Source organism: Panulirus ornatus, chromosome 42 (genome assembly GCF_036320965.1).
Source record: "Panulirus ornatus isolate Po-2019 chromosome 42, ASM3632096v1, whole genome shotgun sequence".
NCBI classification, from domain to species: domain Eukaryota; kingdom Metazoa; phylum Arthropoda; class Malacostraca; order Decapoda; family Palinuridae; genus Panulirus; species Panulirus ornatus.
Genome location: NC_092265.1, coordinates 29409336 through 29425426, shown reverse-complemented (window position 1 = coordinate 29425426; position 16091 = coordinate 29409336).

Below are 16091 nucleotides of genomic sequence, written 5' to 3'. Positions count from 1 at the left end.
ATCCAATGTACCATTTTACGATAGTTATGTCAAGTTGTCGCATCTGTTGACTACCTGACGTGGTCTTACGTCTCACCTTTAGTAACGTCTGCGAATTTCGTTGTAGTGAAACTCAGGCGACCCGAGACTCAATGTTAGTGATACACAAGAGGAAGAAATATAACTCCGAAGGTATAAAACAGTTGTGGACACACCAAACGCTTGACAAATATTCCTTAGTGGATTACAGAAAACACAAAGAGATCGTCCTTGTAAACTTATGATGAGGTTTGCTTGAAGAGTCTCCCTTCGTCATCGTCGTCCACAGGCGCCCTTTGTTGGGGTGGGTGCGGCGTGGACACAGTACTGGGACCTTCATGATAAATTATCTACAACGTTCCAGGTGTCCACATATCAGGGATATGACTGTGTACAACGGTGGCTGGGGTTAAAGTCACTGGATCATATATAAAACATACAAAGGTTAACATTGATTCTCTTAAGATTTCAAGGCAATGAAAGGTTTGTGGTGCAGTCTTTATGACTGAAGGTCATATTTAGATAGAGATTTATCAAATGGATATTACATCAACGTCACAGTAGCCACTCTATATCAAAATATACGAGGCTCTTATTTACAGTGATTGCACCTACGCTGCGGGAAAGCGCGTCTGCAGCTACATTGGATGAGCCATAAACAAAACGAAAATCTGGGTCAAATGTTTGTGTAGTTAAAAACCACCTCTGAAACTTTCCTGTAGGATCCTGTTGTTGAAAAATACCTAACAGTGCTCTGTGATCTGTATAAACTGTAATAAGGTAACCATATATGTATTTCTTAAAATGTTTGAGTGCCCAAACAACTGCAAGACCTTCTAACTCAGTTATTGAGTATTTCGATTCCGTCTTTGAACATGAACGGCTCGCATAGGCTATGGGAAAAATTCTACCCTTATTCAACTCCTGCATAAGTACAGCTCCAAGACCTTGTTTACAAGCATCTGTGTGCAAAATGAAGGGTTTCTCAAAGTTGGGGAATCGAAAGATAGATGCCTCCATCAAGTGTTCCTTGAGTAAGTTAAACGCATTGCCTTGTGCTGTAGAGCACTGGAATGTAACTCCCTGTTTCGGAAGTGAAGTGAGGTGGTTTGCGATCTTCGCGAAATTAGAGAGAGATCTTCAATAACATCCTGCTAAACCAAGGAAGGATTTGACCTTGTCTGTTGTGGAAGGGAATTGCCATTCTACAATTGTGTTTACTTTATCTGCATTAGGTTGAATACCGTTTTCATCAACGATGTGACCTAAGTAATTAATTCTTGTTTGTAGAAAGGAACATTTGGATAACTTGACTTTTAGGTGTGCATCCTTAAGTCGTAAAAATACTCTCTCAAGACTTTTGAAATGAGAAGCAATATCTGGAGACATGACAATTATATCATCAAGATAAACCAATAATTCTTTGCCCAACATGTGACGACAAATGTTAGTCATTAACCTTGAGAAGGTGATCACCGGTGAGGAATGAAGACCGAAGGGCATGATGCATATGAACTGCCAATGACCATCTGGCGTACTGAACACAGTCAGGGGGCGGCTTTCCTCTGACAAGGGAATCTGCCAAAATCCGCTCAATAAATCCAAAGTTGAAAATACCTTATTGTTACCGAGGCTATGAAGAAGCTCTGATACCACTGGTAATGGGAAACGATCTTTCAAAGTGACCTTGTTGTTGAGTTTTCTAAAATCTATGACTGGTCTAAAAGTTCCGTCCTTTTCGGAACGATCAGAAGTGGTAAATTCCATGGTGACCGTGATTCCTCTATAACCTTATCTTTCAACATGTCCTGAACAAGTTTGTTTGCTATGTCTCTGTGCGCGTGTGTCAATCGGTAGGCTGGGACGTCAATGGGACGTGTGTTTTTCTCTAAGTTAATAATGTGAACATCCAAATGAGTTCTACCGAGTGGTTCTCCTGATAAGGCAATAGTAGACCTATACTGGTTAAGTAAGTCTGTTAACTGGTCAACATGCTTGGTTAATCCTACCTTGGATATCATGTCAGGGGTGATGGTGGGGAGCTGACTCGAGCCGTGCACTGCTGAGTCTGGGGTAGGAGGAGTAGGTGGTGGTGGGTTAATGGATGTGAGACTAGACGGATGGTAAACTCATGCAACTCCTCGTCTTGAATTCCGGACTTCAAAAGGGAGAATTCCACAAGCTTGGCCCCTCTACGGAGACGGACAGGAGTGGGGTCCCGTATTGGCAATGTATATGGTGACCTCTCCATCTGGGGTGTCATGAATAGAGGCGTCCATCATGGATAGTCGTGTGACAGTTAGTGAGGAAGGTTCAGCAACTACTCTTAGTGCAAGATCACCCTGACTATGTCTAAGTCCATGATCATTCATCCATGTTCGAGAAAGTGAGAGAGGAACCTTCGTTAATGTGTTACTATGCAGAGTCATGTTGGTTTTCAGTTTACCAGGACAATGATGAGTAGAAAAGTAAAAAGGATGCGTATTGTCTACCGTGAAGCAGGGCCCACGTGGGAGCAGATGTATTAATGACTCTGACTGAGTGAGAACTCTTCTCTGACAATGGCAGGAACGTATTATCAACACAAACCACATGATAAGTAGGACAGATCTCATGTTGTGCCACACATAGAGTGGCGTCCTAGTAACAAGTTAGCAGGAAACGTTACACCACGAACAATGTAAGGGGTGACGGTCATGACCGAGTCGCCTATGTGAATGTTCATTTCAATAGTGCCCCTTATATCGAGATTTTCGTTTGAGATACTTTGAAGGGATGGGTAAAAGTCCGAGCATTGAAAAAGTTGAGTGCGCCCCATTAATGGTTGAATAAAATCATAATGAATGACATCTGCTTCCGCGCCGCTGTCTAGAAAGATTGTGATTGGCTTATCCTGGAAAGAACCCACTAAATCGAAACTTGTAATGTGAGAAAATGGCGAAGAACGAAACGTCTTAAGAGTTCCTTATGTGATGGAGTCTTGTCATGAGAGAGAGATTGTCATTGTTGATAATGACATGATGAACCTGTGTTAGGTGACGTCTGTCTAGCTAATGCTCGACATTCCGCTGAAGTGTGTCTAGCGTTCCTATGATATGAACACCTGCTTGGTGGTGTTGGGCGCGAGCGGGTGAAGGTCAGCCTGATGTCTGACTGGAGGAAATCATGACTAGGTCGGCAGAATTGTGACGACCGAGGCTGTGATGACATGGGTTGTTGACTGCGTTTGTTGTTCTGGTCGAGGCTCACGTGAGAATGAGTCCCATGTGTAAGGACACACATTTGCTTTATGTCCTGGTTGGCCACACCGGAAGCACGTCACTTTATGTGAGTGTTTGTCATCACTGAATCGCTGTATTTGACCATGAGATGAAGTAGTGTGTTGACCATTAGAATGTTTCCTCACACTTTGGGAAGCCGACACCATCTCCCCCAGTGTCTTGGTGTTGGAATATCCACCTTTCTTTTGAGTGTAATTCAACACTTTTATTACTGACCCACAATGATGGGTCGATGCTCTCATTAAGTAACCGTCGTCTTACGTCTGGAGGTCAGGTCCTTGAGAATGAAGGTTATGTGTAATAAACGCATGAGTGTTTGTACATGAGTTTCAGGATTCATCATGGCCGATGTCCAGGGTGAGGATTCATAAGCCTGCCTAACTAATCTCATTCTTCCATGTAAGGTACTCCAGTGATCAGGGACTGACGTATCATCCAAGTATGTTGTGTTAAGAGCACGTAAAAGGACGTGTAGTAAACTATCTGAGAATGATTCCTCACAACCTAATGTAAACAACGTTTTAAATTCCTCCCAAGATGTACAGTTTCCAATGTCATCTGAGTCATAGACAACCCTAGCTTAATTGTTAGGCTGGTGGAAATCAATGAGATTTTTAGCAGCCGATATAAGCGCTCTGTCTCCTGAATCACCATTATCTTCAACATTGCCCTCTGCATTTCTGATCCACCGATCAAAATTTGACAGTTTACTATCAAATAACTCGTGTGGTTCCCTAGCTTGTTTTAGTGTGAAAACAGTTTTTTGTGAAGGATTTGATTGTCCTGAGTTTTTGTGATGTGGAGGGGGAGGTGGTTGTGGGTGTGGTAAGGTGTGAGAAGGTTTCTGTGGGTCATCTGTGTCACCAGAATCTGTCAAAACAACTTTGTGTGACGTCGCCATTTTAGAAGGCTGGTTCCGTTTATAATAAGGGATTCTAGGTAAATTCCTAAGTACATAAAAACCTTTACGATTACCACGTGGAATATCTTCGGACATGTAATACAATCTTGATTAAAGTGTTTAAGTAATAATCCCTCGAAAAAATCAAAATACAAATAACACTATTCTTCTAATCGAAAATACATAACGTGAATATTATTTGAAAATATTGTAATGAAATAAAGGCAATAAAAAGGCTGGCATAACAATATAACATATCAATACAAGATTCTGTATGTGAAAGTAATCATCACTAAAAGCAGTAGTATCAATGTATGAAAACATAAGAAAAAATATATGCAAGAATAACTGAAAACTTAGATTAATTTGCTAAACTACAAAGATGAAAAATCATATCACCCAAAAGTATATATATGTCTATATTTATAGACTAGGAACTAGTAACACACAAAAGAAGCATACCTCAGAGAGTGAACCATTTTGACACAGTTCTTACCTGAATGGGAGATTCGCTCACGAAGACGTCTTGGTAGTAGCGAGGTGAAGATATGTGCAGAGTAGCGGCTCGCTGGGTGTAGCGAGGTGAAGACGTGTGCAGAGTAGCGGCTGCCTGGGTGTAGCGAGGTGGAGACGTGTGCAGAGTAGCGGCTCGCTGGGTGTAGCGAGGTGAAGATGTGTGCAGAGTAGCGGCTCGCTAGCAGGAAAGTTGAGTGAGCGACAAGGGCTGGACCACGCGATGCTGACGTCTGGGATGTCGCCACGGCTGATGATGACGCGTCTCTGGAGCGGTTGACAAGATGACCTCCACGTTGGTGTTGGCAGGATGGCTGACCCTGCTTGACACGTCTGGATGTGATGACAACACTGCACGACGGTGGCGCTGTCTTGATGCCCTTGCAAGCGGCAGAGTGTCAGCAATGCAATAAAGGCGTATCTTCAATGCATTGAGGTACGAGTGATGGAGAACGTAGCCGGCCGTGGGTTCCGCCCTTAACGTCCACAGGAGGGAGCACCAGGACTGTGTCAGGTAGGCTTGTATGACTGCTGGCAACACCAGACGTAGAAATATGAAGTAGATGTGACGGTCGTGTGTGGTCACGTGGGTTCTTACGTCACTGCCACCATTTGTAAGGTTGAGTTGAGAGGAAGGAAATCAGGTCTTCTTCGTCTGTGGTACTTAATGAAGATCAGGCGGCCTTTGTAGATTTATTACAAAAGAACGTGTACGTCCATCTGTAGTACTCTGGGCTATAGTCTTATGACACACTACGACACACTCTAGTGAACAGTGTGACGATGCTGGCCAGTGTGTCTCCTCAGGTCACACTGACAGGGGTTATATGGGAGTCCGTCAACACCCATTCAACAACGTGTTCAAATAACAGATCAGTTCTTACGTGTTCAAACATCCTGATTAACAGTAGCCCGAGGGAACAGTGAGCCCGTGGCAACATGCATCTAACTCTATGTAACTCACAGTAAAATGATAATGACAAATACCTAATGAAAAATTAATGGAAGTGTGCGTGAGTCTTACAATGATAAGACATCCATACACTTGCACTCACATTACCAAATAAGCCGCAATGAATATATTATCATTATGATCATACGATTAAAACAAAATTGTAGTTAATGACATAATATATTCCCAACGACAAAATTAACCATAGCAATATAGCCAGCAAGTAAAAATAGCGAACAAGATAATGTAGTGAGGATGGCATTATATTGAAAATAACAATAGAGCCACCATGCCAAAATCGTCACCATGACAATGTAGCTGTATTTTCAATGTTACTCTTATGTGAATATGGCTTTATTGTCAGTGTAGCTATAGTGTCATGGGAACATATTTTCATAGTAGCAGTTGGGGAACATATTTTCATAGTGGCAGTATTGTCATTATGAACGTACCGTCATTTTGGCTATCTTTTCATATCAGTTACATTGCTATGATGTATATATATCGTCACCTTAGCTATATTGGCAAGATGATCTTTTTCTATAGGTGATATATTGTCATTATTTAACTCTTGCATAATTTGTCATAATCGATATATCATCATGATAATCATATCATCATGGTGACAATATTGTCACAGCGACTATATTGTCATTATGACTATAATGTCATAGTGGCTATATTGCCATGATAACTATATTTTCTTGGTGACTTTTTTATCCTGATATTTATAATGTCATAGTGACTGTATTTTCATAGAAGCTTTTTTAATGGTGTTGATATTGCCCTTGAGGATATGTCATTATAGAAGAGAAATTGTCATTTTGATTAAATTATCAGGTGACTACATTGCTATGATATGCTATATTGTTATGGTTTCAGTACTGTCTTGGTAAATCTTTTATTACTGTGGCTACATTGCAATGGAAACCAAAATGGTAAGGTTGCTACATTTTCATGATAGGATGATTTCATTATGGCGATTATATTACATTTCTGAGTATATTGTCATGGTGACTGTGTTGCCATAATATCTATATTGTCATTCAATTTGTTGAATTGATGGCAATATTGTCTTAGAGACGGTACTGTCATGTTATCTGTATTGTCACGGTGGTTGTATTGTCATTGTGACTATATAGTCATGTTGGCTATATTGTCATTAAGATCACATTGTTATGGTAACTATATTGCCATGGTGGCTGTATTGTTAGGTCACTATATTGCCATGATGGCTATTTGTCATTTTTGTAATATAACAAGGAGGTGACTGTCTTTTCATGTTGGCAGTATTGTCAGAATAGCTATATTGTCAAGTAGTGGGTATATATATATTTCTTTTCTGGCGGTATATTGTCATGATGGCAATAATAACATTTTGGCGATATTGGAAAGGTGACATCGTGTTTTAGCAGCTAAACTCTTGTTGTGGATATTTTTCAATTCAAATATTTTATCATGGTAGGTATATAGTCAAGGTTACTATATTTTCATGGTAGCTACATTGTCATGGGGAAGACATTGGCATGGTGGCTCTATTGTTATTTTCAATATAATGCCGTCCTGGCTACATTATCTTGGTCGCTATATCAACTTGATGGCTATATTGCTATGGTTAATTTTGTCGTTCGGGATACATTTTGTTATTAGCTACAATAATGTTGTCATTATATGATCATGATAATAATATTTTCATGGCGGCTTATTTGGTATTGTAAGTGTAAGTGAATGAATATCATCTCATCATGTCACTTAAATTGTCATGGTTTTTACACTATGATATTGTTTATGTCAACCTGCTGATTATACAATCATGATTGGTGTATGATTATGATAACTATATTGTAATGCCGTTTTATTTCATTGTGATAATTTTGTCATGTTGACTACAATTACATGACAGCTATAATGTTATGACTATATTATAATGATAAATCCTGTCTGAGTCACTGTTCTTTCACAGAGACTATATTGTCCTGGAGTCTATATGTTTCCTATGATCCGAAAACGACTATTTATTTATGGTATCTATACTGACAGGTGGTTATATTGCATTTGTGAATATAAGTGGGATGTTTCTATATTTTTGCTTTGACTATATTATCATATCACCTATATGATCAAGATAGCTTAACTTTTATAGTGAATACATTGTCGTCGTGACTATATTATCATAATGGCTAAATTGTCATAGCTAATATGTTGACATGAGGGCTATGTTTTCATGATATTTACAAAGTCATTGTAAGATTGGTATCAAAGTGACTCTAATGTGCTGGCGATTGATTTATAACGTGACATTATTGTCAAGATGGCTGTATTGTCATGGTGGCTATATTGTCGTTTGCTGTATTTTCAATTTTACGCTTTTGTGAAGATAGCTTTACTGTCAGTGTAGCTATAGTGTCATCGAGAATATATATACATAGTGGCAGTATTGTCATTATGAACATGTTGTCATTTTGGCTATATTCTAATCTTCGTTACAGTACTATCGTGTATATATCGCCACCTTGGCTATATTAGCGATGTGATATTTTTTGTAGGTGCTATATTGTCATTTTTTAATCATGCATATTTTGTCATAAGTGATACATTATCATGATAAATATAATATTCCGGTGACTATATATTGGCCTTGTGACTATATTGTTATCATGACTATAATCTCACGTTGGATATCTTGCCAAAATCACTATATTGTATTATCTACTCATAAATCTCTAAGTTCTAATAACCCAAAATATTTAGAGTAGATAGGGTAGGAACTGATGGAAGCCATTTCTAACATCCTTGCATAACCTGACCTCTCGCCTTCCCAAAACATAGCCATCCCAGCTTGGATATTGTACTGATTTGGTCGTCAACTAATTTGAAAAGGAAGACATTGAATGGAGAAATTACTGAGGTAATCTCCAAAGATGATTACTGGTCTGAGAAACAAATTCAGAGAGCAGATTAAACGACTTAAATCCATTCAGCTTTACGGAAAAGAAGTTTAAGAGATCCTATACAGGTATATGAAGTTATTATAATGACATCCCTTTAAGCTTGATATTTTTACTTCCTGTAACTAGTTCCAACAATTAAAACAATATTCAGCATTGTGATTTAAGTGACTGACTTTAGGATGCATTTGGATCTGCCAAAAATTGTATCTAGCAAATACTTCAACTTTCAACTGACCCATTCTATCTTTTTTATTCATTTCATCTCTGTTTTACAATCACCTTTCTATTACTGTTTAATATCAACAGTAGCCTGTCTACGTAGTTGAGGCTCTGAAGCAAAGGAAACTTTTTCTAGCCTAGGTTAGGGTAGCATCTAAACCAAACCTAAATGACCTTACCTTAGAAATATGTTCAGATACTACCTTCTGAAAATATTTCTTAAGGTAAGGTCGTGGGGATTAGTTTAGGTGCTAACTAAACCTTGGCTAGAAAAAGTTTGCTTTAAAGCCACAACTAGTTGAAAGGCCTACTTTAAGTGGTGATAATGAAATTGATTTGCTCCAGTGTGCTCCTCCGTCCGTTTGTTTTATGTCCATCTAAAGATGCATACGTTCAAATTTTGATGTAGATTGATTTCCTATCTTAGTTTCGTCTATGGATTTTTACATCTTCAGTTCAGCACACCATTGTGGTAATGAAGGGAAAGTCACCACATTCATAAGCCGAGTGCACGAAGCGTATCCCACCTCGTTAGAAAGAAAACTTACCTGTATTTGAATTAATGAACGGGGAAAGAGAAAACTAAATTTTAAGACATATTTATTATGCAACTATATAATTTATATTATATACATTACCACATTTCCTGCACTTTCCATCACAAATTTGCTGAGGTCATAACCTTGTAGTTACCATTACCTTACAACCTTAAGGATGGTGGTCTACTATTAAGACAACAGAAATACGGTAATTCCACTTCACTACCACTAACTACTAATTATTTTACTTGTTGATTTTCACGGCTAAGATTTTCATCCTCTGAGCGAAGCCATACAATAATCGTCCTTATCTACTCTGAGCATTGGATAGCCTCCTGATGATCAAGATTGCTGTTTTGGTTGTCCGTTTCCCTTGTTACTGCTGCGCCTCACTGCACACCTTACATGAGTGCCTTCCACAGTATTAGGGACAGCTGCTGGGCCTCACTGTAGCTACTTCTGGGACGGTTGCCAATCTCCCTCGTATTCCCTCATGACCACAGCGCCAAACCGACTCCCGCCATCAGGCCGAAACGCACAAACATTTCTGACAAAATTGAGACAACCGCTTTCGCGTCAGTTTTGACACCAAGTGAATTTATACGACAATTACGTTCAAGATGCTTGGTTTTTCGTTCATGGATTGAACAGAAGCAACCAACGATGGTTGCTACTGCCCAATCCATGAAGTCCCCCCCACCACGGAAAGGTAACCAAGCTTCGGGGGGGATGGGTGTTTACCCTGACGCCAACGGAGAAACTCAATACAATATTTTTATTATAACTTTCCTTAATCTTGAAAAATGAATCAATCAGAGGGAACAATAGCCCCAGCCATATGAAGATTGGCTAACCGTATCCTTGCACATTGTGTAGAAAGTGATTTCTTTGAGGGTTGCTTTATGGAAGGCACGGTAGCGTCATAAGGGTTTCATTTTTTCTTTGAAGACGAAGGAAATTATCCCCGTGAATTTATGTATTTTTTGGGGGCGGGATAATGTTCCCATTTTTTTTCTTTCTTTCTTTTTCAACGTCCCTATGTAGATACTATGAGTCATCCACTACTGGGAGAAAACCAGACTTCCGCCAGATTAACGTAATCCTTGGCGAGGCGAAACTAAAGTTGTCTTGGTGTTGGTTCCTTAGTGATAACCCAAACACAAACACAAACACACCTCCAGTGTCCACTCTAGGGCCGTGTTCTCCTGCAGCACCAGCAGGAAGAAAGAACTCAGGTTCCTCACCAACTGAATCTTTTGGCACGGGGAGCGTGTGTCATCTCGACACGCCTTTTAACGCCCGTACGTGGTGCGGAGTGCAGTCGGTCTGTAACGTAGGACATGTCATGTGTTATTGGTCCCAGTCGGTCTAGAACGCTGGGCCTGACATGTGTTGGGGGACCAAGTCGGTCTTGAATGGTGGGCCTGACGTGTGTTGGAGGACCAAGTCGGTCTTGAATGGTGGGCCTGACAAGTGTGGTGGGCTGCATTTCCTCATGGATGGTGGGTCTGGTAGGGAGTGTGGGCTGCACTGCCACTTGAGTGGGCGAGGTCACTTGGTCAGCATCAGTGGGACGGTGAGGTTTCACTTTTGCACAGCGACCGTTGACGGAAAGTGGTGTCACGTCGGCAAGAAGTGCCTTCTTGTAGGAGGCATAGCAGGAGTACTGGATGACGGCAATCCCGCGGTGGTTCTCGTAGGTCGTGTAGGACTGCATGTCGAAGCGAACGATGTCGCCGAACTGCTTGAAGAATTCCCAGACGTTCGTCCTTGAGATTTTGTATGGAACGTTGACGACCCTGATGGTATACCTCTGCAGGACGGTTTTGAGAACCCCTTGCAGCTGCTCGTTGGTGGGCACGATGACATGTATGTCGTCATCATCGCAGCCCAACTCATCTATATGTGGGAGTCGGGTCTCGTGTGGTGGACGGTCCAGCAAATCCTCCTCATCGTGGAAAGGCAGGTAGGCCTGGTCAAGGAGGGCGACCCAGAGCACCTGCTGCTGCTCGACCACCTCCACAACTGAGCTTTTTGCAAAATCTTCCATGTTGAAGATACTATGATTACGTTGTGCACTTTACGAAGTAACCTCGGTTATCCTTGTATGTCCACAAATATAGTGAGTCTATATTGATATGGAAAAATATAGTAAGGTACCCCCATGCTCTAATATCCCACATAGAAATAAAAGCATAGTCGACTTCATACAAACAAAAGCATGTCGACTTCGGCGATTTTGAATATAGAGACCATCTAAAATATTGTAGGTGGGTTAATGGTTGTTACATGGTGACCAGGGGTACAGGTGGATGGGACAGACTGGATATAGTGAAGATCGATAGGTGGGACAGACAGGGTATAGTGAATATCCATAGATGGGACAGACTGAGTGCAGTGAAGATTGATAGAGGGGACACAGAGGGTATAGTGGATATCCATAGATGGGACAGACTGGGTACAGTGAAGATCGATAGATGGGACAGACAGGGTATAGTGAATATCCATAGATGGGACAGACTGAGTGCAGTGAAGATTGATAGATGGGACAGACAGGGTATAGTGAACATCCATAGATGGGACAGACTGAGTACAGTGAAGATTGATAGAGGGGACACAGAGGGTATAGTGGATATCCATAGATGGGACAGACTGGGTACAGTGAAGATTGATAGATGGGACAGAGAGGGTATAGTGGATATCCATAGATGGGACAGACTGAGTACAGTGAAGATTGATAGATGGGACAGAGAGGGTATAGTGGATATCCATAGATGGGACAGACTGGGTACAGTGAAGATTGATAGATGGGACAGAGAGGGTATAGTGGATATCCATAGATGGGACAGACTGGGTACAGTGAAGATTGATAGATGGGACACAGAGGGTATAGTGGATATCCATAGATGGGACAGACTGGGTACAGTGAAGATTGATAGATGGGACAGAGAGGGTATAGTGGATATCCATAGATGGGACAGACTGAGTACAGTGAAGATTGATAGATGGGACAGATAGGGTATAGTGAATATCCATAGATGGGACAGACTGAGTACAGTGAAGATTGATAGATGGGACAGAGAGGGTATAGTGGATATCCATAGATGGGACAGACTGGGTACAGTGAAGATTGATAGATGGGACAGAGAGGGTATAGTGAATATCCATAGATGGGAGAGACTGGGTACAGTGAATATCCATAGATGGGAGAGACAGGGTATAGTGAAGATTGGTCGATGACCAATCAACTACCGCGGAGGCGTAGCACAGAAATTATTGGGCCGCAGAGAACCAATCACAAATCGCAAGCAGCAGCGGTCCACCAATGGGAAGTCGAGGCACAGTAGCGCTGCCCAAGTGGCTACCTGGGAAACAATATGGAGGAGTGGCCACGCCCGGACACTGGTACTAGTACTTTTAACAATGTTATATGGTTGTGAGGCATGGGCTGTCGATAGTGTTGTGGGAAGGAGGATGGAGGTTTCGGAAATGAAATGTTTGAGGAATGTATTTAGTGTGAGGCGGCTTGATCGAGTAAGTAATGAAAGGCATGTTTACCAAATGGCGTCCTACCTACGTTATATTTCTCTCTTGTGTCTCCCCTGATGATGTGATTATTACACGAAGGTGCACTTGGGAACTTATCGTGTTTCTTTTCCCCGTGGACTCATAGGAATATGTATATATATATATATATATATATATATATATATATATATATATATATATATATATATATATTCTTTTCTTTTCTTTCAAACTATTCGCCATTTCCCGCATTAGCGAGGTAGCGTTAAGAACAGAGGACTGGGCCTTTGAGGGAATACCCTCACCTGGCCCAATTCTCTGTTCCTTCTTTGGAAAATTAAAAAAAAAAAACGAGAGGGGAGGATTTCCAGCCCCCCGCTCCCTCCCCTTTTAATCGCCTTCTACGACACGCAGGGAATACGTGGGAAGTATTCTTAATCCCCTATCCCCAGGGATATATATATATATATATATATATATATATATATATATATATATATATATATATATATATATATATATATCCCTGGGGATGGGGGAGAAAGAATACTTCCCACGTATTCCTTGTGTGTCGTAGACGGCGACATTAAAGGGAGGAAGCGTGGAAGCTGGAAATCCTCCCCTCTCGTTTTTAGTTTTTCATAAGAAGGAACAGAGAAGGGGGCCAAGTGAGGATTTCTCTCAAAGGCTCAGTCCTCTGTTCTTAACGCTACCTCGCTAACGAGGGAAATGGGGAGGAGTGGGTGAGGGAGGGGTTATGTGTTTCCAGCAAGTAGGTGTTGCCGCCATATTGGAAAAGTTAGTTATTTACGCACATCATGACGTAGCATAACATAAACAATTTAACATTTTATGAATAGTAGGGACGTTGCTTAGTAATTTAGGACACTATGAACTAATGTTTTGTTTTATTTAGCAATTACAGGTGAGCAACTGATATTAATCTTGGGACATGTGGCATCTTTCCCCAGCCCCTCCAGCCCACACTCTCACTCCTTCATACCCACTCACCTCAAGCTTGGTCACAGCAAATTTGTAAGTTATCTATAATTTTATTCCCTCCAGAATAACATAACATTTTGTTAGTGCTTTTGGAAGCATCTAGAATAAGCGGGGCAGTGTAATGTGGGGTTATAAAAGTGTCACAATGTGGCATCACAGACGGCAGCGTCAGCTAGCACATCCACCTTAATTCGCCAAAGGAAGTAAGTTATTTAACAACTAATGATGGCCAGCCAAATGCATTATGTCTATAAAACGAATAAAACTTAAGATATGGACTTATGAATTGCTTTTTATTAAGAGAAACTCTGCAAAGACAAAGAAGACCTGTGGACGCGAGAGGAGGAGGTAGTTGCCAGATACCGCCATATTTGTCCAAAACATTTTACAGACTATGACGTCATACTTGAGACAATGTACCGGCTGGAGTGATGACGTCATGGAGGTTGACGTCACCAGGTGTGTTGTTGTAGCTGGAGTATTGTTAGTGTTGTGGCAGGTGACCGTCATCTTATTTCCAATCAGCCAGCCACAGTGGTTCACTACCATCCTGGATGGTGGTCAAAATATAGTCAACAATATTAGTAATGATGGCGTTATTTTAGGTGACATTAATGGCGGCAACTGTATTGGTGAGTTGGCGACTCATATAATAATGTGAGAGAAGTTGTCTTATGGTCACGTGAGTACCTGACCTTGTTCAAATGACAATGTTAATATATCATTATCATCATCATCTATGTGTAGTGATGATGATGATGAATGATGGTGTAAACATGACCCAGAAAGATGGGCCAGGAAGATGGTGGCTATTAGACACATTGGTTGTGGCAAGAAATATTGTGGAGACCAAGTTAGCGTTGTAACATATAGAACATGGGAGACCTGCACTCACACCCACACACCCACCCACCCACCCACCCAGCCACCCACCCAGCCACCCACCAACCCAGCCACCCACCCAGCCAGCCACCCAGCCATCCAGCCACCCACCAACCCAGCCAGCCACCCAACCACCCAGCCAGCCACCCAGCCACCCAGCCAGCCACCCAGCCACCCACCAACCCAGCCACCCACCAACCCAGCCAGCCACCCAGCCACCCAGCCAGCCACCCAGCCACCCAGCCACCCACCCAGCCATCCAGCCACCCACCAACCCAGCCAGACACCCAGCCACCCAGCCAGCCACCCAGCCAGCCACCCAGCCACCCAGCCACCCACCAACCCAGCCACCCACCAACCCAGCCAGCCACCCAGCCACCCAGCCAGCCACCCAGCCACCCAGCCAGCCACCCACATTACTGACTCCCACCCACCCACCCACCCACCCACCCACCCACGCACACAGCTGACCCCCAGCCACCCAGCCAGCCACCCAGCCATCCAGCCACCCACATAACTAACAGCCAGCCAGCCAGCCAGCCACCCAGCCACCCAGCCACCCACATAACTAACAGCCACCCAACCAGCCACCCAGCCAGCCACCCAGCCACCCAGCCAGCCACCCAGCCAGCCAGCCAGCCAGGGTGAGCCACATAACATGTAGCAGAGGAGGATGGGACAGCTGGTGTAGCAGGTCGACCAGCTGCTCTCCTTCTGGCAGCTGGTCGTTTTCTGTGATGAGAAAACGTTCTCTACTGACGCCCCGTACAGCAGCAGGTCAGGTTGGGCCACAACCAAGAGCCGGCCGGAGCCATTTGACCTCGTCGTCCACAAGTGCCCCATCCACAGGTGTGGGTCGGTGGGTGGGTGGGTGGGTGGGTGGGTGAGTGGGTGGGTGGGTGGGTGGGTGGGTGGGTGGGTGGGTCGGGGTGTTAAGGTGTGGTTTGAGCCCCACTGGGGAATGTTGACCCCGCCAACCCACATGACCTGACCTGACCTGACCTGAACCCCACTGAACATATCTCCTGAATCCAGACTTGCCACATCACTGATGATGATGACGTCAACACATCATGACGTCATCATCATCATCATGTCATCACTGAGGATGACGTCAACACCACCACATCACACTTGCTGAGGTCATCATCATCATCATGATGTCATCACTGATGATGATGACGTCAACACCACCACATCACACTTGCTGACCTCATCATCATCATCATCATCATCATGTCATCACTGATGATGACGTCAACACCACCACATGACACTTGGTGACCTCATCATCATCATCATCAT